Source organism: Vipera ursinii, assembly GCF_947247035.1.
Source record: "Vipera ursinii genome assembly, chromosome: 7".
Taxonomy (NCBI): Eukaryota; Metazoa; Chordata; class Lepidosauria; order Squamata; family Viperidae; genus Vipera; species Vipera ursinii.
In genome coordinates, this window is record NC_139521.1 from 15923288 (window position 1) to 15950072 (window position 26785).

Here is a 26785-nt window from a genome sequence, read left to right on the forward strand (position 1 = left end):
CAGTTGAGGGGACTCCAATATACACTTATTCTTTTTTAAGTTTGAGGCCTGCTTCACACAGCCTTTGAAGGATGGCTCTGAGCCTTCTTGCTAATATCTCGGTGGATTCACCAGCGATGACCATGTCATCAAAATAGGGGCAAATCCCCGGGATGCCCTTGAGCGTCCGCTCCATAATGCCTTGAAAAATGCTGGGGGCTATGCTGACCCCAAATTGCAGGCGTTTCACTTTAAATGCCCCCCTGTGGGTTACAATTGTCTGTGCCACAGCTGTGGCCTTGTCAACAGGAAACTGTTGATAGGCCTGAGCCAAATCTAATTTTGCAAAAATTGAACCACCTTGCAAGGACACCAGGATGTGGCTTACTGCTGGTACAGGGTATGCATGCTGTTTGAATGCACAATTGATTGTGCATTTGTAATTGGCACAGATTCTGACCTCCCCATTGGCTTTAAGTGGCATTACGATTGGGGTCTCCCATTCACCCCCATCTACTGGGTGCATTACTCCCTGTTTTACAAGTTTATGTAACTCAGCGTCTATCTTGTGTTTAAGAGCGAACGGCACTCTATGAGGTTTAACCCTGACTGGCATTACAGTAGGATCTAGTTTAAATGGTATTTGTGGTCCCATGTACATTTCCAGGGCTGAGTCAAACATATCTGCAAATTCCTCACATACTGTCACTAGACTCACGACTTGCATCCAGTTGATTCCAGTTACTTGGATGCCTAGTGCAGCAAACCAGTCGAGCCCAATCAGGCTCGTTTGCTGACCCCCTACTACAACAATGTCCAGGTGCCCAGAAAACCCCTTAAATTTAACGGCTAGTGTGGCCTCACCCTTGACTGCGACTCTACCATTCTGGAAATCAGTTAGTACAATGTCAGATGGCCTCAGCTTGGGCCCATCTCTTGCAGTTGCAGATGAAATTAAATGTCTCAAGTGAGATAATGGATACAGCAGAGCCCGTGTCCAGCTCCATCTTGGAGGGGACCCCCTGCAGCTCCACCTGAAATCTAAACTTCGGCTTAATCGGGCAGCAAGCTCTGGTATTATTATTATTATTATTATTATTATTATTATTATTATTATTATTATTATTATTATTATTATTATTATTATTTAAACTTGTATACCGCCCTATTCCCGTAGGACTCAGGGCGGTTTACAGGGAAAAATTAAAAATACATAACATACAAAGTTAAAATCGATTAAAACTAAGATTAAATTAAGTCCCTGAATTTAAACTAAAACCCCATTAATAAATAATTAAAACCCCTCAGTCTGGGCCAGACAACTCAAAAAACCAGGTTTTCAAGTCCCTGCAAAATGAGCGAAGGTCGGGGGCAGTCCTAAGCTCCGTGGGAAATTGGTTCCAAAGGGCCGGCACACCCACAGAGAATGCCCTTCCCCTGGGAATAACCCGCCAGCATTCCTTGACCGGCAGTACCCTAAGAAGGCCCTCCCTGTGGGAGCACACAGGACGATGGGAAGTTGATGCCGGCAGCAGGTGTTCCCTTAGATAATCTGGACCCAAGCCATTTAGAGCTTTATAGGTCATTACCAGCAAATGGTATGGCAAATGCTTTTGCGGCTGGAGCAAAACCCTACACTGTACTGTCCCGGGGCCCCGATACCTCTCCTAGCCAGAGCGTCCGACTGGCGATTTGACAGCCAATTTCTCTAGCGATCTCTGCAGACAGACACAATGTGGCCAGTCTTTCCACAGGCGCGGCACATGGCTGTCCGGAACCTACAGTCCATGCATTAGTGGCTGCCACCACACCCTGGGAAGGGATCTGTCTTGTAAGTTCCCCCCTGTTGCTTGTCGCTGTGATGCTGTTGGTCATTGTCTCTTTGTAGTATGTCAACTTCTGTGTTGTTTTTGGGGTCTTCCGCGTGTTTGGCGTCCTCGTGGTGGACGGCTTCCTCGTGCTGTGCTGTTTTGGCAGGCCACATGGCTCAGACGACCCTGCTGGCAGCTTCGTCTGCCATGATCTCTTTCAGTACATCTGGGAACGACATCTTCATCTGGTGAAGAGTTTTTGCTGTAACTCTCTATTCCGCAAACTGCAGACAAGCTGGTCTCATAGCCTCTCCTTGACGTCGGAGAACTGGCACAGGCGTGTGGCCTGCCTCAATGCCGTGATGAATTCTGATGCTGTTTCACCTGGTTGCTGAACTCTCTGTTCGAATGCATGGCACCAAGTGATTACCGACAGCTTGGGCTGGAAGTGGTCTCCGTGCCTTTTCTTCAAGTCCGTGAACGTTACGGACTCCAATGGTGTTGGTGTGAACAAGTTCTCTGCAATGTCGAACGTGGCTGGGCCACACACACACACAGGAGCGTAGTGGCCTTCAGGCTGTCCTCGGCAACTTGATTCACACGTAGATAGTTCTCGACCCTGGATAGATACAATAACCATCTTTCCAGGTGAGCCATGTCAAATTCTTCCAGCTTTCCAACCTTTGCCATTTCTGCTGGACTTTGCAGCTGGCGCTTGTTGTCTTCTTGTCCTGCTCCTCCGTTGCCCAGGGACTGGTCTTCTGGGTGCGTGGTTGCTAGCGTGGCTGTGCTAGGCTGACAGTAGCGGGGGGATTGCTGTTCCCACCAGGCGTGTTCGGCCTCTCCCCTAGTGATTCTACAGCTCAGTTGGAGGAGTAGGATCCCACACTCATCGCCAGTGTTCGATACTGGGTTCGTTGCTTGATTGATGAGGCGAGGCAAGTGAGTTCAGCAAAGATCATTGTTTATTTGTTTACAGGAACTGAACTGAAAAACAGGGCTGTGAAAGCAGCAATTTATACCCTGGCCTCTAGGCAGCGGCCAATAGGTTTAAAGCAACCTATTGCTGCCCTAGAGGCAGCCAATGGTGGCATTGGAGATGGGTTGTCTGAGGAGCTGGGAGCCGTTAGCCAGCTTCCCTGCTTGAGCAACCTTCCAGCAATTACAGTAACCCCAAATGATATTCCTTACCAAGACAAAGCCCAATACATTACAGTCTCTTTTCACTCTCATGCATTGTTATGATTCTTTGCAAATGGGAAATTAAAATTTATTGTAAAAAATTGTAGATTATCTATTTTAAGATTTTTTTCTCCCTCAAATGATCACTATTATTGTATATTAATGTGCATGACAGCCTTCCTAGCAAGTTGTTTAAATATTGACTTGAATAAATTTCTGACTGAACTAGAAAACTTATTTGTTTGTTTTTTTTACTAACTTGACTACAAGTATTATTCAGAAGTAGAGCGATGTGAACAGGTATGTGATGCAGGAAATTACTAATGATATCTGACTGGAATGACACAAAAGCCCCCTACAAATAGTATGCTTAAATGTTAGAAAATCTAATATAAAATATAGCCTTTAGAAACAGAATTAGTTGGATCCAGAAAAAATGGATTAAATAATAACAGTTACCTAAAGAGATTTAAGAATCTTTCTCTGGAGGGAAAGTCTTCATGAAACAGTTAAAGGATAGCCTTGGGCAATATTGCTTGTAGTGAGAATTCCATAAGCAGGGAACCATATCCATTACAATGTATTCTCCAGTGAGTTCAAACTTAGTTATCTTACAAGTAATTGACTAGGAAGCCTCTATTTTTTAATGCACCATATTCTAATGATCCACTACTTTTCTGGATTGTAAATCAGTATGACATACTGTACATAATAAATTAGTAAGAATGAAGAACAATGGTATTTTGCAGAAGTAATCAGAAGTAGTAAAACTTAAAATGCCTGAATCTCAGACTGATTTTGATTCAGCCAGATTTGGAAGACATCTGAATAAGAATGTGTTCGTCTGAAGCAGGCAGAATATAAATAGGTTGGAAATAATTGGTTACCCTACTAGATAGGGAACGGGAATGCCATCTTCCTGGTCCTGCTTGATCTATCAGCAGGTTTCACTAAGTTCAACCACAGTATATTTTGAGGACAGCTCAAAAGAAAGTTGGGAGATAGAAACACTATGTTGCAATGGTTCTCTTTCCCGAATGATGAAATCCAGTTGTGGAAGGGATGACTGTGAGATGCTGGAGTGGCTAGGGATTCAAAGACTAACAGAATCTGAAGCTAGTCTATTTTTTATTGTGAGTGGGTTGTGCTCCCGTGAATGGATCTGACTCACAGTTTGGAATTCTTCCTGGTCCCACAGCTGTTATATGAACAACAGGTAGAAGTTGAATTGTACAGTTAGGTCTGGTGTGACAATTGCAGGCATTCTGGAATCAGGAATGCCCTTATTAATTTGCAGGTATAATATGGTAATTTTTCTTGAAGACTGTCCAGAAGCTTCAGCTGGTATAGCATGTGGCAGTCTGACAGTTAGATTCATCCATGTTGATGCCATTACTATAATCACTGCCAGATTGCTTCCAAAGGCAATTCAATAGCACCTGCTCTGGGTTGACTCTAACTATCCTGTAAGTGCTTGTAGAGGTGGCATATTACGGTAATTACTACTTGGATGAGAATATGGCTTAAAAACATACTTTGTCTAAAGTAACGTGACCTATATTAGAAATTGTTTTATTAACAAACTTATTTGACTAAGTTTGTTTATTTCCAGAGGATCTGATGCAATTGATGTGCTGGCTTTAGGATTTACCAAGTCAGATTTATTTAGGGCTCCTCAACTTTTATACAGCCTGACCATCTTTTCAGTTTGGAATATAAATTATAACATTCTGAACAGATGAATTTCCTGCCATCATTTAAACACATTCAGGTTTGTCTGTATCCTTCTTCATATGTGGCACCAATATTTGTGCACAATACTGTAATCTGTATAAGAGAAAAAAGAATGAATACTTCCCCAAATTTGGAACCAATATGTTACTGCAGTCACATTAACTTCAATTTATATGCAGTTTTCAATCAATTTTTATTCCAAAGGATTTTTTTTGCAAGTATCATTACTAAGCCATGTAGTAATCATTCTCACCTGTATATTTGTTTGCTGAGAATGAAGTGAAAAATAGTGTGCTTATCTCAAGGATGCTTTTTCATGAAGTAACCGGACTGTCTTGCTTTTTGTTCCTTTTCTTTCTTTTTCTTCATTTCATTCCCCACCATCCAATCAGAGCTAAAGAAGCTTCTTGGATGAGAAGTGAAACATTTAAAAAAAACAAGGAAGTTCAGTTGCCTCATGAAAAAGCACCTTTGGGACAACTATGACTTGGATGACTGAGAATCTCCATAGACATTGTGCTTATCTCTTTTGAATTTCATTCTGTTATTTTTGGCCCATTTATCCAATCTATCAAAATCATTTTGAATTATATTCATGACTTCCAGGTAACTATCCTAGACACACAATTGTGTGTCATCTACAGATTTGAGAAACACCACCTTAACATCCAAGCCACTGAAAATTATAGAGCTCAGGACTGCTTCTCATGATAAGTCAGTAATGAGCAGTCTATGAATAGAATTTTTAAGCCAGCTTTATAACTACTCAATTAACATGCCATTAATAGTCTTGCTAGGAGGGACGCAGTGGCTCAGTGGGTTAGGACACTGAGCTTGTCGATCAGAAGGTCGGCAGTTTGGCAGGTCGAATCCCGAGTGCCGCTTAACAGAGTGAGCGCCTGTTACTTGTCCCAGCCAACTTAGCAGTTCGAAAGCATGTAAAAATGCAAGTAGAAAAATAGGGACCACTACGGTGGGAAGGTAACAGCTCAGTGGGTTAGGACGCTGAGCTTGTCGATCGGAAGGTCGGCAGTTTGGCGGGTCGAATCCCGAGTGCCGCGTAGCAGAGTGAGCGCCTGTTACTCCTCCCAGCTTCTGCCAACCTAGCAGTTCGAAAGCAGGTAAAAATGCAAGTAGAAAAATAGGGACCACTCCGGTGGGAAGGTAACAGCGTTCCGTGCGTCTTTGACGTCTAGTCATGCCGGCCACATGACCACGGAGACATCCTCGGACAAGCGCTGGCTCTTCGGCTATGAAACGGAGATGAGCACCGGCCCCTAGAGTCGGAAACGACTAGCACGCATGTGCGGGGGAACCTTTACCTTTACCTTTAATAGTCTTGCTAATCTGAGCCTCCACGAATGCCAATAAAGGGTTCTATCAAATACTTACAGCCTGAAAAAACAAACAAATCAATTGATTACATAAAAATACAGGATACAGGATAATATTTTAAAAGCACAAAACTGATATTTTAATCTTACATAATTTGCCATTCTAACTTTCTTGGCAAATAGCATGAAATTTACATAGCACTGACAGAAAGGCATTCTGAGCTATACCCTCTATCTTTAAATCTATGGAGGATACAGATTCAGTAGCAAGAGCATCTTTTAGTATTGCACTGCTATTTTTGAAATTATTAGCTGCTAGAGATCATTTGCAAGTCTTGCTTGAAAGAAAAATATCCCAGCAAACCTTTTGGTCTTTCTCCTGTTTTTAAAAATGCAGCACAATTATGTAACAATAATAATTAAAAAAAAACAAAACAAAACCCTTCTCTAAATGCATGACTAAGTTAATAGTGGAAGAAGTTCAACTCACAAAAGCCCTTCTAAGTCTTCACAGCCTAACTCTTTCCCCTTTGAATAGTAGTGTGGTAGTTCTTGTTGTCAACACCTCTTTTCTAAGACTTTGACCTTCTAGAAAGAAAAAGTAGAACAAGTAGACCAACCCCATTCTCTTCTGTGCATAGAAACCACTGTATGTCCTCTACTTACAAATGGGTAATGATGTCAGTTTGTTGATAAGTCTGTTTTGTTCATAAGTCCAACAAGCATAAAAAACAATTCTTACCTTACATAGATGGAAGCATTACAACAAAATGTAATACCAATGTCATAGGCTGATATTGAAGCCTATTGAAGCTGTTATTGTTCTTGAAGAAATGGTCCAGTGAACGTTGGGTGGTGGTCTTTCTTTTTTCCTTGTAAATGATGCTGTAGCAGTGTATAGTATCATGGACAGCTTGGTGAAGTATTTGGCAATAGTCCTGCATCTCAAATTATGATACCATTCCCTCAATAAATTTGAAGTCCTCTGTCCTCAATGGCAAGCGCCACGGTGGCTCAGTGGTTAGAATACAGTAGTGTAGGCTAACTCTGCCCACTGCCAGGAGATTGAGCCTGACTGGCTTAAGGTTGACTCAGCCTTCCATCCTTCTGAGATTGATTAAATGAGGACCCAGATTGTTGGGAGCAAGATGTTGACATTGAAACCACTCAGAGAGTTCTGTAAAGCACTATGGAGCAGTATGAAGTCTATGTGCTATTTCTCTTGGTCTAGTCCACTTTACTTTGCATATTAAAACCATAAGGATTCTGTGAGATTCCACTGTAAATTGTAAATGCATAGTGCATTGTAAAAATGACCATCATAAAGCGCTTGCTCTTGAATTGTTTTCATAAACATAAGTTTCCTTAATATCTGCATGGGGAAATTAAACTTTTGCTCAATGGTCTCATCTATGGTCTTTGAGTCTATAAAAATATAGTTCTAAACCTGAGTTTTAGCAGTTAACAGAATTTCCCAATGATGCTACTTTTTTGCATACTTATTTTTATATCAATTTTGGAAACCATCCTTCCCATTCACAGAATGATTCTGAGTGATGTACAATTAAAAGAATGAAATATTCTAGGCTAAATAGCTATGTTTGGTGACCAAATATCCATTTAGCAAAATTGCAAGTTTACAAAATTATTTGATAATCACTGTGAACCAAAATCAGTGACTATCAACCACAATTAATTTACCATCCATTTGTCTGTAGGAGTGTAATTTCAGGGTTGTTTTTTTAACAAAATGGACATTACTGAGTATTTAGGTAAGATACTTTCCTTTGAAATAATTTAAGCAAAAAGTTTAATATCAGTACTAACAGTTGTTAAAATCCCTTTCACCTGTTTAGTGAGCATTATTGTTCCAACTTAACTTGAAAAGATATATTCTTCACCAAAAAGGTGAAGTTTTTTTTATGCATTTCATTTTTTATTTAAAACATTTATACAGGCACCCGTCTTATACCCAGCTTTCGGCAGCTCCCAATTAAAAGTTAAAACAGCATCAATTCCATAGTAAAACTATAAAACTAAAGATATTAAAAACAACAAAACCCTGGCACCAAGTTAAATTTCTGATGTGGAGTTACATAATGTGATTTAATTTCCAATTCTTTAAATATGGATGCAGCTTGACCTTCTAGTATTTTTTATGTTTCTGAGTGTCATTTAAATTGTGGCCCAATTTTTAAATGATCCTAGCCTACAGTATAGGTGGAATATGTTGAGCTGCTGATTGGACATCTTGGACTCTGGTCTATCCAAATTTGTAAATGCAGTTCAGATTTTAAAACTGATCAGAGCTGTCATGTTAATTAATTAAAAGAGCCTTGGTGGAGCAGTGGGCTAATGCCTCCTTAAGTAACACCAGCTGCCTGCAATTAGTGCAGGTTCGAGTCCCACCAGTCTCCAGGTTGACTCAGCCTTCCATCCTTCCGAGGTAGGTAAAATGAGGACCCAGATTATTGGGGGCAATAAGCTGGCTTTGTAATAATGCTGCTTGGGGGGGGGGGGCAAAAGCCCTAATAAGCAGACATATACATAGAATGAAGGCTATTGCTAAGCACATTGATTTGTGCTTTAAATTGTAAGCCGCCCTGAGTCTTCGGAGAAGGGTGGGATATAAATGGGATTAAAATAAATAAAATAAATAAATGTTATCTATTACAGGGGTCTCCAACTCCCACATAAGGTTTGTGGCAATGCCACCACCCGCTTGATACTAGTGGTTCTGCCACCTCCCGCACAACTCTCACAGCAATAGTGGCACAAGGGATGGTGAGCCCACACACACACATGTGCACTGGCCAGCTACTCATGCAGCCTGGCAGCCAAGAGGTCATGGCCTGGTAGTGGGCTACAGCCCACAGATTGGGGACCTCTGATCTATTTTATTTATTTTATTTTATATTATATTTTTTAAATGTACTATATGCTGCCTATCATACTGTCAAGTGACTTTGTTTTAATTTCTATCTCATATATATTGAACTGAAAATGTTTAAGCATGTTTAAGAATCAGGATCCAAGGTGTAATATTTGTGCTAAAAGAAACTGTAACAAAACTGTTCTTTTTAAAAAGTGGTATGGCTATCATTAAACATTGTATTGTTTTGACAGGGAACAATTGCAATTCCATTGACTACAACAAGATGAAAAATTTCCTGCTGGATCTACAGAACAGAAAATATATGCAAACAAAAGAAAGCATTACTGAAGATAAGATGTCTTTGAAGAAATTATTGGTGGATCAGATGTTTAAATATTATGATTCAGACAACAATGGACTTATAGATAGCAATGAACTAACACAGGTAAATGTTTAGATTATATATTCATTGCCACAAATTTTAGATGTAAAACAGTAAAGAAAAACTTGACTTTGCCAAGTGAGATAGTAGCATCTTCATTTTTTTTTATTTTTGGAGCATATTTCTATGGAAACTTAACAAAACAAAATATTACTTTTCATATTAAGAATGATTGGTAAAATAAAAAAAACTGAAAAGTTGAAATGTCTCAGAAAGAAACTCCATTGAAGCTATTGTTCTCTGATTTTGGTTTTCTAGGGTTTAATTGAGAATATAACAAAGTAACATGGCTAAATTCGTATTAATTAAGTGTTCTATTGTAATTGGTCACTTTTCTCACTAACGGTTGCATAGAAATATCACAAAGCTATTGAACTGCTTGCATTTTATAGCCTTTTCACTGTAGCATTTCAAATTTAATGTAAACATAAAACATAGAGAGGACAGAGATTATAAGCATCAACTAAAAATAATGATTCCTGCAGCTGGTGCAAAAAGGTTCAGGCAGACACAACTAAAAACATAGTTGTTGTTGTTGTTAACTGTGAAGTCGTGTCTGACCCATCGCGACCCCATGGTCAACGTTCCTCCAGGCCTTCCTGTCCTCTACCATCTTCTGGAGTCCATTTAAGCTCATGCCTACTGCTTCAGTGACTCCATCCAGCCACCTCATAGTTAATTAACATAGTTAATGCTCATTTTTAAAATGTCACACATATCTTTGCTCATTTTGCTATAAGAGTTTAGACTTTTCTGGAGTTTTGTTTCTTTCATTTTATTTTGGTGCTTCAGTGTATTAGTAAATCAGATATGGGAAATTCAGTCCAATATTATGTGTAATATGTGTAATATGTGAGAGAATATAAATATACACATATTCTTGATTTTATCAGTCTTCTTCTGTGAAAGGATTATATAAATCAGCATATATGACTATAACTGATTCAGACATTATCCCAAATACCCCATGAAAGAATACAGTGCACATTATTCCTATAACTGATAAATATATACATAGAATGTGAGAAAAGTTGCTATTTATTTGCTAAAGTACTCACTACTTACTTTCCCAAAAGTTTGCACTGTTATTTTTAAATTAAGCACAGTTGTCCATTGTATTCCTACAGATTGTAGGAATTGTATCTAACAAACCAGAAGAGAATCTAGTTCACTTTTGAGTTAAACTATCATATGAAAACAAGCCAAAGTCTGAAACTATGTTTTCATTCAGAATAATATAATTTACACTCTTAATTATATGATTTTATTGTATCAGCTGATCATTATTTGAAATTTTTGAAAAATATATTTTTCTTAGTGCTTAGTGCTCTGTTTCTTAAATGTCTTAATGGGAATTTAATCAGGGCTCTGGTGTCTTTGATTGGAGTAAATAAATCTATATAAATTTCTGATTGCATAAGCAGTGGAAAGTCCTGTGGATAATTAATTCAATGAAAGCACTGGAGTATAAATCCATCTTTATTTCCTCAAACAAATAGTAGTCATTCCACCTCCGCCCAAGGGTATAAACTACAAATCCAATATATTATTTTACATGATTGGCAGCATTGTACAAACAGAATAAATAGTAAAATCAGTAGTAATGCTAAAAGTCAGACATGAGAAGTATTTGCTGAGTGCTGCAGGTAAATTTAGATATAACAGGGTCAAGCAAATGTCCTTTAGAATTCTGTCCTAGTCCTTCATAGCAAGCATGCTGTTATGAAACCAGAGTACTGAGAGAGCTGTTATATGGATCTATCATGTGGAGAGTTTTAAATACATTACCGTTTGTTTTCTGGGAAGTGGGGAAGAGCAGGCTGGGACCACTGAATATATTTTTCTAGGTACTCTTATCCTGGAAGAGGAAATTAAAAATATGCAAACTTTCATAGGTCCCTGCTCAAAATGTAAACTTTATAATAAACTTGACATAGATTATATAGAATAATATCCTATGTTGTTGATGTTCCAAACACCACAAAAGAGGAAAAAGGGAGCTGGGTGCAAAATCTGGTTCAGAACAAAATATAGTAGGTATATTTTAAAAGCAAGTTACAGTCATTGTTATCTTCTGAGGGTTATTCCATTTAACAATTAAAGCTATATGAATTGTTACATTACTGATTTAGGACTGTATATAATTTTGGTCCTATGGTCACTGGGTGGTTGGCAAACTTGTGTGAGCTTTTGCCACAGTGACAAATTTCTATCTAATTTACCTTTCCCATCTTCTTCATCTTCAACAGCTGAAGACCTATACATGGAATAACTTTCATTTAAAAAAATCTATTTGGCTATACATAAACAATGTATAAAAGATGGAGGTTAACTGTTTCTCAGGTGCAAGTCCAATACAAACCCACTTCAGTGTCTAAATGAATCTAATTTACCCCAAGCTTGAACAATTCATACCTTGCCCTTTTTTATTCCTTATTTAAGAAGAAACTGCCAAAGTTTCTAGATGTATTCTTTTTCAAATGATTGGATATTAGCAGTACCAATATTTTATGTCTACCCTACTCCTGGTTTTTGACAAATTACTGAAATTCTTCTTAATTATGGGGGTTGATTGCCATTCTATAACCACCATATGACTATTTTTCTACTCACTAATAGGTAATCTGGGATTTTAATTGCTGCACTTTGAGAGATGCTACAAATTAGAATGAGCATCCTAGATGAGATTTGCTTTCTACAGTCATTTTCATTTTCCTAATTACTGGTTTACCTATCTAGTTTTTTTTATTATTATTACATTTATATCCCGCCCTTCTCCGAAGACTCAGGGCGGCTTACAAGCTTAGCAGTAGCCTTCATTCTATGTATATGCCTGCTTGTTAGGGCTTTCACACACACACCAAGCGGCATTATTACAAAGTCAGCTTATTGCCCCCAACAATCTGGGTCCTCATTTTACCTACCTCAGAATGATGGAAGGCTGAGTCAACCTTGAGCCTGGTGGGATGCGAACCTGCACTAATTGCAGGCAGCTGGTGTTACTTAAGGAGGCATTAGCCCACTGCTCCACCAAGGCTCTTGCAAGTCTTCATGTCAGTTTTTTTTACAGTAAGTACAAAGGAAAGTTCTGAATATGTCTTGAGTACAAAAGAAGTTACTGGAACATGTGCATGCCCAACACTTTGTGATAAAATGAAATGGATACCTGTTGATAATAACCTCTAGTGTACCCCAAAAGCACAGATTTCAAGTTAAATTTGTCTGAAGAACTTTTCTTCATCATCATATAATGGCCACCTTCATAAAATATGTTACATGCCTAAATCACAACTTTGCACTTATTTGCACATATCAAATTAAGTATATGTTCCAATTATACAAAATAAACAGCAACATTAAAAACCTTGGTAGGCTATCAAGTTTTACATCCACTCTGGGATGCCTCATCAAACTATCTCATTTTACAAACTATCTCTTCAAATGAAGAGAACTGTTAACTCCTAATAATTTATTTTATTACATTTATATGGTGCCTAACTCCCAGTGACTCTTGTAAATTTTTAAGAATAGATTATCTTTCTTCCTAACCCATTGAAAGGCTATATAGAGATATCAATTGTACTTTACATGGGTCTCCCACTGAAGAATAGTTTTAATTAGTGAAAAAGAAATGTAGAATCACACTTATTAGTGGGTAAGAATTGTCTTAATCATATAATACCAGTGTTATGGATGCTGCATTGGCTACTATTGAGCTTTCAATTACAATTCATGATTGTTTTTCATGGATTGTTACCTAAATACACTTAGGATTGTAGCAGGGTTCAACCTATCTAGTCGATTTGTGGAATGGACAATAATATGATTTGTGGGATGGACAATAATAGCTCCACCGTTGAAATTAAAATGAATACCTCTTTTATTTGAATAGTATCTCTACTTTATCATTTTCTTTCATGAGTGTTTAAATGATAAATTGTTGCTATTAATGCATGATTGAGAACTTTTTTCTATTGGTTTATTGTTTATTAATGTTTTATTTATGTTTTCATTTTTATATTTTGTTCATAAAATCTGTTTTTCTTCTTCTTTGTGATTGTACTTAAGCAATAAATATGATTTAATTTTTTTAATTGAAATACTATGAGCCACTAGGAGTCTGACTGCAATATAATAATCTATACTGTGAAAGAAAGAAAGAAAGAAAGAAAGAAAGAAAGAAAGAAAGAAAGAAAGAAAGAATGCTTAATGAAAAAAATGCTTAATGAAAATAAATATTTATGGAAGAAATTGCAACCAATAGAAAAAGAACAACCACTGGCAAAATAAATCCAAACAGAATTAAAATGTTACAATATTAATTAATCCTGAAAATGTCAGGTTGGAATTGTAGTAGGAAGTACTGAATATTGGGATTTTGCAGACTTCTTAAAAGGTTTTCACTTAGAAAAAGGTCTGAGTGAAGTATACCTTTGAAGCTGTTTCATGAAGCAGTGTGGCCATCTCACTTTCAAGAGTGAAGTGGAAAAGCAATATGACTGTGCTTCACATGCTCCAACTGACACTACTGATTATTAGGTGCTTCTTTCATGTAAAATCCATATGTGAAAATCTTTTCTGTCTATTGAAAGAGAGCTTTCAAGGCAATACAAAGCATCTGACTGAAACAAATTGGGTTGCCTTTTCATCTATATGAAGAAATAATAAAAAAAAATCTTTCTCAAAGCAAATCTGATTCACTTCTCATGGCCTAGAGAAAAATCTCTGCAGCTACAGATGATCAAGCTATTAGGCCACCTGCAGTAAAGTACTATATTAAGCAAGGAAAATGTAAACTCTGAGTAAATTACCCCCAAAAAAGCATGTTAAAAATTATTGTATGATAAGGTAAAGAGTTCAAACTAGCCTTCAGGGCATCAAAAGAAATGATAATAATTTTAGTGCCTGATGTTCAGTCCTAAACTACTTTAGACCAATTAAGGCCACTGTCAGAATCCATTTACTGTATATCACATTCATAAATGTATGTTTAAAATATTGTGCCATCCCTGGATTCTGCCATTTCTCCGAGGGGAAAGGAGAAGGTGTTTATTCAGCCTGGCCAGAGACTCCATTGAAAGACCAGGGAAAACCCTTTTGATCTTAGGACAACCAAGGAGGGGAAGGGAGGGGGGATCTGGTTTGTATCTCCATTTGAATCTGAAAAGGAAGGAGGCAATAATCATAAAGACACAGGAAGTTCCCTCTTTCCCACAAAAGGGTTGACACCAAAGTTTAATTGATGTGGGTCTGACCAAATGGGTTTTGAGGGGAGTGGGTTGAACTAGGAACTCTTTATAAAGCATAAGTTGTAACACAATGCCAAATCCTGTCTTGTATTTCCACAACCGATCACGTCTTAGTAAAAACTCCTTTTGGACAAGACCTGACTCCAAGAGTTCTTTATTTTCCTAAGATGTGAATTGGGGTGGGTCCTGACATTAGACAGGATCTGCAGTAAGAGTCAACCTGGAAGGAAAACCCTTACCGGGGGACTTTGCAAAAAATACAATGTCTAACGACGAAGCAAGGGAGGAGGAAAGCCCATGGAAAGGGAGTTTTCCCCTCAACCGAAACCCCACCAATGGGGGGAAGCCAAAGCATCAGATTCCTCCGGGGAAGAGGTGGCAGAGATGCACGACCGCAAACCGCGGTGGTCGATGGGCGTTGGAAGGAAAAGTGAGTGGGGAAAGTCATCGAGGAAAGTGACCCTGAGGTGGGGCGGCCACCGACCGGGATGGAAGCAAGAGATGGAGAGCTCCCTGCATGTCAGTGAAGAAGAGCGGGTGCTAGAAACAGCTATTGACCTGATAGAGACAACCCTTAGCTCACTAAGAGAGGAGCACCGTAGACACAGCAGCACCTGGGACAGCAGAACTCAACTTCCCAGAGGGGGAACTTAGGAATTTAAAACCCAAAAGCATTTATAAGATGACAGATTTGGAGACAGACATCATACACATAAAACCAATGCTCACTTATGGACCATTGTTCAATTTAATTGATATCAATTTAATTTTATGAATTCTTGTATGAATTTTGGCTGTTAGATTCTGCTAATCAAATCCTGATGGACCCAAAGTCTGGACTAACATTTGTTTTGTTACTACAAAGTAACTATACTATACTATACTGTCTTTTAACTAATTTGTTACAATGCACAAATTGATTTATTACAAAGCATAATTTATTAAGAAATTTGTTAATAAGCATTCTGACTTCTATTGTGTAAGTAATATGATTCCTGTCATCTTATCCAGTTAGATGCAAAGCTAAGATAAAGACACTCAAATATTTTATAATATGATTAATTAGTATACAGTCAGGACATGTTACATGTCCTAGAATCAAATCTTCAGCATAATAGTTACTCCCATTATTGTATGGCAAATCATTTTGAAAAACTTCTTCATAGTAAACAAATGTCATGCATGCTTTTTGTCACAGAAGCACTTACAATTTCTTGCATAAATATACATTATAATAATTTCATTAATTGATGAAATTATTCATCAATAATTTCATTATTATAGTGCCAAACGTGAGCTGTTTAATGCTCTGAGGTGGATTCTTAGAAGACTTGGTATTTTAAATTACTGATCAGGAATTCAGTTCAGTAATCAGGTCTGCATTATTTTATGTACTGGATGATTTTGATGGGATTCTAAGTGCCAGACAAACTAGATGACTCAGCGTTATTTTTTATGGAAATTATTTTCTAGTCTCCCCCAAACCCCACAGTGATCTTTAGCAACACATTGTAATGGAAGAAAAGAAAGACAGCTTCTCTGGATCACCTAATCGGAATTTATAATAATATGGCAATAATTATGTTCCCATGCATGCAAGTTGAATTATCTTGAAGTTTTTTTGGTGCAAAGTTTGAAACTGAAGGTAGAGTTAGCTCATGCAGAGAGGAAGTGGTGCAGCCATGTCTTCAGTTGCTTTCTGCCTCATGTGATCAGTGAATACAGGTTTACCCATGTTACTGGTTCCATGCTATCTCTTAATGACTCCATGTTAGACAGACAAGACAAGACAATCAGTCTGAATCAAAGTTGCAAAATCTTAATAGTCCTTTTGAGCTCTACAGAAACATCATTTTGCAGAAACACTATCAGCATCTTCTCTTTTCCATGGCAAATCATGCTTATATAAATGAACCTGAATTCCTATAATAGGAATATCCTTATTAATCTAATTCTTTATTGGATTATTTTTGATGACATGCCTTTATATTTGATAGACAGCACTAATGTAAATATAGTAACTGCTTTTCCTGTTTATAACCAGCTGCTTGTATCTATAAGATATTGACAATCTTTGGGACTGGCTGATCTTCTCTAAAACCAATTTTGATGTTAAAAAGGTGCCTGGGAAGGGATAAATTTAAATATTGTTTATTTATATGTAATGTAACTAAGAGGCTGCTTGTCTTTTTATGATGCTGGCCAATTAAAAATGCCCTTCCAAGTCCAATAACCTCTTATCTCTTAGAATCACCTATTCTTTTAACCAGTGCTTTTTTTGTAAAAGAAAAAGGTGCCGGAACTCACATATGTCATACAACCTGCCTTGCCTACCCTACAAGGTTCCATCCAAAAAAGGTGCCGGAACTCCGTTCTGAGCGTTCTATGAGAAAAAAAAGCCCTGCTTTTAACCAAACTAAGTAGCAAGCTTCAAAGTACACTTTTAAATCTAGTAAGACTAAGCCACCTCTCTCTTTAGCATCAGACAGAACTTTGTACTTAACTCTCAGAATTTTTTTAATCTAGCCAAACAAATTGAGAAATCTCTTTCTTCCGTTGTTTTTGAATGAAAGTTTATAGTCAAAAATATATTGTTTGAAAAAGGAATAGCATTCTGGGTAAACATTCATTTTTATCCATTTATCCAAGCATCTTTAATATGATCTGTTATATGAATGCTGCTTGAAGCATTGAAACTATTTCAAATAGTATATATATATATATATATATATATATATATATATATATATATATATATATATATATATATATATATATATATATATAAATCCCATTTATATCCCACCCTTCTCCGAAGACTCAGGGTGGCTTACAATCTAAAGCACAAATCAATGTGCTTAGCAAGTTATAAATAGCAGAATTGTATGAATATTTGATAGAATCATGCTGAAATTCCATTCAAGAGTGAATCAGATTTATGACATGAACTGGCAAGACAAATTAATCAACCACTGGACATTTTCAAACTAATGATCTGCATGTTCTAGTCCAAAGGTTTTCTCATGAAAATGAAAATCAAAGCAATTGATTTTACAATTCACATAAATTATACCTATTTTCTGATTAAACTAGAAAATCAAAATCAAAATGAATACAAATTCAAATGAAATTTATGTTTTGACCTGATTTTTCCTGACAAATACAGGAATCTTATCACGTGGCACTATTGTTTGGAAGCTAAGTTAAGTCTAATCAATCTTTACAGGAGTCAGAGCTACAGATTAGATTGAAAGGGCAAGGGGGTGAAGGAGGAAGAGGAGGAGAAGGGGAAGTAACAAACCACTTTTGAAATGTTGCCATGAAGAGGCTATGGATATATCTGTGATGCATCTTTTCAGTTTGACTTACTAGTTTTCCTTGTACACATATAGTGTTTCTTTTTACATATGAAAAAAGAGAAAACTGGTTAATTTGGGGGTAAATGGGGAGGGGATTCAACCACCCAGGATAATTCTGGTATGTTATTGTTTTACCCATTGTTGTATAGAGACAGGATTCTAAATCTAAGCATATATATTAAATAAAAATGTATGAATGACACATTTTATAATTATAAAAGAACTGGAAACCTCTGCTTTTATATAGTTCTAGTTCACTGGCCTAAAGCATCTTTAATATGATCTGTTAAATGATATCAGAAATACTTAATTATACCATTCAATTCCTTGAGCTCCAGTGTAATTTCATGGTTGCAAATTCTCTTGTCAGGTAATAAAACAAGATGAACTTGGCAAGGATATGTCTGACTGCTCTCTTTTTGATCTGTTGAAATATGATGATTATAATGGTGACAAGCATCTTGGCCTGGAAGAATTCTATAGAGCATTCCGTGAGTATGATTCCTGATTTTATTCCATAGAAAGTTACGGCTTTTAGAAATGTTATACATACTGTTATGAATCATATAGTGAGGTTGAATCCTATTGCAATGGAAGCTCTCCTATATTTAAGTCTTAGTAGTTATCTGCACAGCCCAGCTGTTCTGCTGCCAAATGGGAGAGCAACTATTTTTTTGAATAGAAATGAAAGACACCAGGCTTTAGTCAATTGCCTCTCATTACAAATTCAATTTTTAAGTGTGTTTTCGTTCTATAATTTGAAAGTAGTCTCGTCCTCTGATGTTGTGTCTAATGCTGTTGTCTATTTTGGTTGGAATGCCTAACTTCTTTATAGGCTATCCAATTCAATGACTGTTTTCACTGAAGAAATGTTCCCTCAACTGAAGCAATATCCTTATCTCTAAAAATGAAATTCTATTTACAATCAATATTTTAAAATGACACAGAGGTTAATAACTTTGCTTTGTAGGTGAAAAGTTGCTACTTCAGAAAGGCCATTTCCTTCATCTTTCCCAACTAGCCAAATACTCTGTCTCTTTTTTGAAATTCGGGTTCTATCATTTCATTTTTCTTCCCATCATTTAGGTATATTACTGATTCACACTGCGCAGCTATGTGTCATGCAATATAGTGTCATTACATTGAAAATAGGACCCACAATAATTTGCTGGGGGAAAGATAATGATTATTATATAGCTATGTAGCCAGTGTTGATGATGCTTGTATCTTGAGTTAAAAAGAAAAAAAACTAGCCTCAGGTTGTGTTTTGTTTTGTTTTGTTTGTTTTGCTTTGCTTATCAGTGCTAGGTGTTGAGTTTAGGCTTCAATGCAACTGCTACAGTTTACACAGTTTTTATAAAATAATCTTTACTTTAGAAAGACTTTTGGTGTTCATCACTTTAGGAAGATTCAGTAGAATAGGAAAAATGGAAAAAGTGGCCTGTGGAAGAATATGAAGTCTGCTAACATAAAAGGGTATTTTTAAATTCAAAACATTCTAACATTCAGTTCACTTTTACATTTATTTTGTAAATTCTTAGACAATTAACTTCTTTTAAAACAGGATTGGAATGTGAAACTAACATGATGTCAGGACCCACCCCAATTCACGTCTTAGGAAAACAAAAACTCTTGGAGTCAGTTCTAGTCCAAAAGGAATTTTTACTAGGACATGTTTGGTTGTGGAAATACAAGACAGGACCTGGTATTGTTTTACAGATTGAAACTTTATAAAGAGTTCCCATTTCAACCCCTCTTTCCCTCAACCCCATTTGGTCAGCCCCCCATCATTTACTTTGTGTCATCCCTTTCATGGGAAAAAGGGAACTTCGGATCTTTACGGTTATTGCCTTCTTCCTTTACAGATTCAAATGGAGACACAGGCCAGATGCCTTCTTCCCTAACCCTCCCCTTTGTTCCCCCAGTTCAAAAGGTTTCCCTTGGTCTTTGAAATAACCTGAGGCAGGCTGAATCCACATCCGCTCCTCCTTCCTTGGGAGATGGCAGAATCCGGGGGGGGGGGGATAATGTTTTAAACATACATTTATGGATGTGATATAAATGGATTCTGACACATGATTAATTATTACTATTGTTTCACTAATATTTGCATACATGTTTAACAAAACAGTTAAGTTAGAGTTAACTGTTCTATCTATAGTTATCTATCAAATATAGATAGAAAATTCATAAGGAAGCAAAATTGAAAATTATTCTGGGAGTATCGTGATTTAGAATCTCTAAGCAATAGGGTTTTACATTTTTGTAGATAAAAAAATTCAACTTTTAAATAGAGTTTTATATGGTATTATGCTAAATCTCCCCTAGAGAACATGTGCAGTGCAATAAAGGAAAAAAAATAAGAAACTGTAAAATAATACCAAAAGGCAATAATTTTATACCCCTTCATTACTGTTCAGTTCTGACTAGCTAAACCTTCAGAATTGAAGGATTGAACAAAACTAATCATAGTTAATTATGCGATATCCCCCAGTGAATGGCACAGACTGGAAATCCTGATTTTCTTCACTTTACACACACTCTCTCGCTCTTTCTCTCTCTCTATCACACACAAACATACACAAACACACACAAATATAGGATTTAATAGTACTTTAAAAAACTATTGAAAATGTGAGCCATAGAAACCAGTTACCCATAAATGAGTTTGCTCATTTATTTGCAAGCAGAATATTCAGTTTTAGAAAAATAACATTTTCAGTATTTAATTTTGTTCACAGACATGGTATTCTCAGTTACTAATTTTTAACCACTTATGTCTTTATAGCATGAGAATAAATCCTGGGGCTTGCTACCCTACATGACCTTTGTTAAAATAAAATAAAATCGCTCCTTAGCCCACAAGCAATACCTACAGATTTATTTTAATAGGTGTGAAAATAAGCCTTCAAACTATCTTTTAATAAAGCCACGTCCTGTGGCTGTTAATCCCCAAAAGGGCATTATTCCCTTTTTATCCTCTAGATATTTTAGTTTTAGTTTTTAGTTTTGTCAATATCTTTCTACCACTGAAACACTTCTCTTACTAAGGGTTGAAATATTGCATAGTTCAGACTACATGATGAGATTATTTTGATGAACTATCCATTTTGGGTAATAGAGAATAGTTCATATGATTGTGGTGGATGCTAATTTACCACTTGCAAGAAATTTAACTATTTCAAAGTGCACCTCAAAATATTCATGTTCAGAGGCAGTTGGAAATTGATGTCATGGATCTTATTTTGCTCTTTTGCTTTGGGCAGAAAAATGTATTTAAGTAAAATAAAAGCTAGTTGCCAGCCTTTTATGAGTGGATAAGACTTCAGAAAAAGGACATTAAATCTTTAGGTGACCTTTTCAGCCTGGGTGACATTTAAAAGTTTAAGAACATGTAGTGGGCATGCATAAAATGGTTGTCATGGAAGAATAGCCTATTCACAAAATTGACCTGGAAGACATGGCATTTCACAAAACACCCATTAACCAGATTGTGTAGGCACAATTTACGCATACAAGATTCTCTCTCTAAGTGTTATCCCACAGAAATAACAGGATACCATGTCTGAGAGTCCAAGGGCATTCCTGCACATAAATGTGATGCTGGAGAACAGTACTTTGCTTTGCAGCATGCCATATTCCTATTTTTTTTAAAAAAGCAATCTAGGGATTCCAGAGGCAACAAGAAAAGTAATTATGTGCATTGGTGCTCTTGAGAACTCTGTGATCTTCCTCCAATCTATAGCCTTCATCTATAAGAATGCAAATGTACATTTGATTAGAGATAATGGGTGAAAATTCAATTTAATCATTATCAGGATTTTGAAATGCAATCCTTCATCTTAAATTCAGACTTCAAGTGAGTCTAGCGTTTATTTTTAAAGAAAATACGATCCCTACCCAATTGACTTACTTTTTTAAAGTTATCCACTGATATGATTTATCTCTCATATTATGTTTTCTATTATTGAAAAACAGATAGAGATCACATAAAAATGTAATTTTAAAAATGTCATTCATTATCATTTGTACAAAGAATTATTTTTGCTTTTCTATTTATTTGTATGTGATTTTTTAAAAAAATCTGCCCTTAGTTCTAAAATGTGGTACATAATATTCATTTTAACGCACCCATGTGTATACACACACATACAGAATTTTTGAGAATTCTGTTTGAATACTAAACTTATTGTTCACTTTCTAAAAAGCTTTTTTTTCTTTCCTGTTCAGATTTCTTTTTTCTTTTTCTTTTTGTCTTACTGAAGGGTATTTTAAAATTCCTTCAGAAGCCCTTTTAGCAATGCTTAAAATTTCCTTTGTGTGTATTTGTGTGCATCTTTATGAGCATCTAAATGCCTGAATATTTTTCTGTGAATGTGTTCTGCTGCATACCCTTTACTATTTTGTGGGAAAAATGGTTACTTATACTTTATAACCTTTAAAAAAAGGCTTATGGCAGGAATTTTCTTGAGGTGCTTTCACATTAAAGCCAGGTAAAACATTTTTTGAAAAAATAAAAACAAATACAGAATACCAGTAATCATGTTCATCCTACTGCCAGTTCTAAAAAATAATAAAATGCTAAAATTATATCTCATCTATCAGAGTTTTAATTTTTGTTCTTAAAAAATAAAAATATTTCTTCTGAATAAACTGAAGGATAACAGGTGACCATAAAACAATATATTGCAATTGCAGTAATTTACAACTATTAAATTTTGAATATTAGGTAAAGATTCAAGGCAAGCACAACAAGTTTCTCATATCCAGAAGTAAGAAATATTTAAATCGTAAAATGTTGTTCATATATTTAGTCATAATTGTAAATTTTTATATAGAGTTGTACCATATTTGAGATAACAATAATTTAAGCTATGAGAATTAATGCATACATATAAGATCAAATAAGATGAAGACACTAATATGGTACCTTGTTATCTCAATGCACTGATATCAGTTCTGATATATTAAGACAATTATAATGGCTGTTATTAAGCTGAAAAGATCAGCCTCTTGGGATGCTTTTCAGAAAAGAGTTTGCTTACAATTATTCTTTTCTATTTTTAATACTAGTTTTCTCAGAACATCTGACACAAAGATGTCAAAACAGAAAGAAGTTTGAAGTTTCTCTTTTTCTGTGAATGTCAACAAACAGAATGACAACTTTCAAAGAGTCAGTTCCCCAGTACTGATTTCTGATGTATGTTTTGCACAACTGATTTGTCTGAAAATATGCAGAATAAAGTCAATAAATGGGCTAAACAGTTTCTTTCGCAACTATCCATCCTTGATTAAAAACCTCCCTTAGGGTGATATACTGTATATAGTCACTCATCTAGCTGGTTTGTGAGAGTCCTTTCTGCTATATTCTGCTTATTTCTTTTGATGACAAAGTCAGGCATTTCATCTCTAGATCAAAATGAGAGGGGATGTGCTTTATTAAAAATTAAATATAAAATCATCTGTATTTTATGAATTGTTCCACGAAAGACGAGAGGGAGGCGGCAGGCAGGGTTTCAGGCGTTTATTTGGCTTCAGCTCCGGACAGCTGACAGGCGCACAAAACCAGCTTTATATAGAGAACTGTCAAACATAACAACCAATCAGAGAACCGTGCTTTCCCGCCACTAGGGTGGCAGCCAATAGCCTTCCGGCAGTCTGACAGCTCCTGGGGGCTGTGCTTGCTCGGCTGCTTGGGGAATCCGCCAGCTGACCGGCCGGCTGGCTGGTGGACCTGTTTGGGAACCGGCGTTCTGACAGCTTCGGCGGCTGTCAGCTGGATCGGTCTTGGCGCATGCGTGAATGCTCCTGGTAGCCCTTTTGACAGCTGTCACTGTCAATGGCTGCCTGTTGGCTCATGCGCATGTGTGACTTCTTCCGGCAGCCTTTTGACAGCTGTCAACTGTCAACGGCTGCCGGGTTAGGGTTTCCCCGTGAGGACTGAAAGCTCCCGGGGGCTTGGTATGTAACATTTTATATACTAAAAACAATTTCATTAAATATTGCTTAGAATACAAAAGCAAGTAAAATATAATGTATATTTTATAGGACACATGCTTTCTTTGTAAAAAAAAAACTTAAAAGTTTTACAAGGGATTTTAATAGGCCCCAATATACAATTTCAGATTATTTCTAAAATTGCAAAGTTCATTTCCAAAACTAATGACCTTCATTTTAAAATCAAAAGTGTATTTGAGTACTATAGTGTGAATGCCAGGTTATCAACAATAGTAATGAAAGCAAAACAAAACATATGTGTTGGAAATCTTGATTTAATGAGTTAAGGTGGTTGTTGATTTTTGAGATAAGATATAACAGTGGAAATGTCAATATGTGTTTCACTTTCCTCCTGTCTAATTCTCTTTTGAACTGTTACTTCTTATCTTCTTCCTCCTCTTATCTAGAGTTTTTTTCCCCCTTTTATTTCATCAGGACTGACTTCTTTGAATTGGCCTTTGCCCAGCTTGCTTAGATACTTTTATACATGTACATCAAAAAGCTCACCAACTTTGTTACATGCTGTATTTAGTTGTTCAGAATAATCAAAAGACATTGTTTACTTGCAGAATCAGTTAAAAGCTCTTAAGGAGTAGTAAACTTTTCTCACCGAAAGAGTTTGATATTCTGTTAGCAGTTATGACATAACTTATATCTGGTCTCCTGCTAGCCTGTCAAATGACCAGATGAAAATATTTTATTTTATTTTATTTTATTTACTAAGATAGTCAAAATCTTAGATTACTAAAATGCATTCATTTCAGTGGTGGGATTCAGCTGGTTTGCACCACTTTGGCAGAACCAGTAGCTAATTTTTTCTTGCCTAAGCCCAGAATGGACTTCCAGAAGCAGCATTCCACACAGAGAACCGGTTGTTCACATATTTGAATCCCACCTCGGATTCATTTAGATCAGGCATGTCAAACTCGTGACGTCATGTGACATCACGTGACGTATCGTGAGTTTTTCCCCATTGCCAGCAATGGGGTGGGTGCAATTTCATCATGATGCATCTGGCCCGTGGCCTGGCAATTTGACATGCCTGATTTAGATCATTCACAGAGATAATGTTGATCAACAGTGTGTTAATGCTCAGTGGCTTGGCTAAATTGGTGGACATTTGCAAAAAGGGCTGATGCTATTACACTTTTTAATTCTTGATTTAGCTCCTGTCACTCTCAGTTACAATCTCAGGAGTGTCAAAATTTAAAGAAGGAACAACAGAACTTTAAATGAGTAGTAATGGTCAGCCTTGTTCACAAAATATCACATAGCACAGATAATTTCACATTAACTTAGCTCTATCATGGGAAAAACATTTGGGTATATTCTTGTATGCTTTTGTAATCGATGATCCAGTATGTTCATTATATTTAGCTCTTATAATGTATATTTTATTGTTTGTCATTTTTTCTTGTTCAATTTCAATTTTTTCCAAAATAACATGATAAAAATAAAAATAGAATATTGGCTATTGGCATGATCATGTAGAAAATAATGTAGACAGTGGTGGGATTCAAATATGTGAACAACTGGTTCTCTGTGTGGATGCCGCTTCTGGAAGTCCATTCTGGGCCTGGATAAAAAAAAATAGCTACCGGTTCTGCCGAACTGGTGCGAACCAGCTGAATACCACCAATGAATGTAGATGTAAAGGTTTTGTTCCATGTCAAACTTGCCACATCATGTGATGTGTTGTGACATATCATGACTCTTTTTGCATTGCTGGCAATGGGGTGGGCATGGCTTCGGTACGATGAAACCGGCCTGCCGGCCGGTTGTTTAACACCCCTGATGTATCATTAAGGAACAAGTTACATTTAACAAAAGAAAAATCTTTCTTCTATTTTAATGGCTATATTAATATCTGTCACCTTTTTATGCTGATCTCCTCATCCAAAGTTTTGACACCAGTTCATTCAGCTAATTGGTATTTAGTCATTTATTTGTTTGACATATCTTCCACACTATCTACTCATAGCAATTTTAGCACCTTATTTCCACAAAAATCCTAAACACCTTGTTAAAACACAACAAAAGCAGCTTTTTAATATCCTTTTCTAAATTTCTTATCACCAGTCTTGTAGATGTTTCAGAAAGAACTTTCTCTTGTTTGTTTGGCCTGAAAAGGCGAAAATGGAGAAAGGCACTTTGTGACTTACAAGAATGAGGTCAGCCTTACAAGAAACTGCCAGATGAACTAATTCTACTTTATTGTAAGGTTACATTAACAGAATTTTGAAAATCTGAAAGTACATTTCTCCTCCGTTACCTTTTCAACCTGAAAAACTAGGAAAGGTCTCTTCTGAGATGTTTGGCATCCCTATGTTCCTGTTGTGGGCGAAGCTGCCTCTTGTCTGATTGTTCATCTAGCAAAGGTTCTTTCTCCTGTCTTCCAGATCATTGTGTGGCTTCCATCAGTTAAGTGTCAATGCTTGAACTAGAAGCTCTTTGGGAAAATAGTCTCAACAGCCTTCAAAAATCCAAAAAGGAATTGAAGCCTTTACTATTCTATTGAGGATAGCTGCAGTGGAAAAACTTTTAAATCTCAGATCACTGAACAGCTTATCTTCTAGGCTAACCTGTTTGGACAGGCAGAATCTATGCTGTAAAATAGACCTTGAATAATATTTAGAAAATAGTAAAAATGTATAATAGAGGATAATTCTCTTTCCCTGTTTGTCCAAAGTTAACACAATTTCTTCCGCATCATATAAAGAACACGGATGCCCAAAGCTTGATGTAGACTTGTCTGCAACTGCATGTAGCTGTTGATGCCTACTTATGCTGTAAAGGAGTTGATGGATAACTGTAGGTTGCAGA

General features: G+C 36.6%; 1 long non-coding RNA gene across 1 annotated transcript; it reads left to right on the forward strand.

The window, feature by feature from the left end:
- Positions 1–9247: 9247 nt before the first annotated feature.
- On the forward strand, positions 9248–19857 carry LOC310643450. Its single transcript, XR_014493079.1, has 3 exons — positions 9248–9360; positions 18336–18456; positions 19831–19857. It is a non-coding gene; the product is annotated as an uncharacterized lncRNA (long non-coding RNA).
- Positions 19858–26785: the final 6928 nt, after the last annotated feature.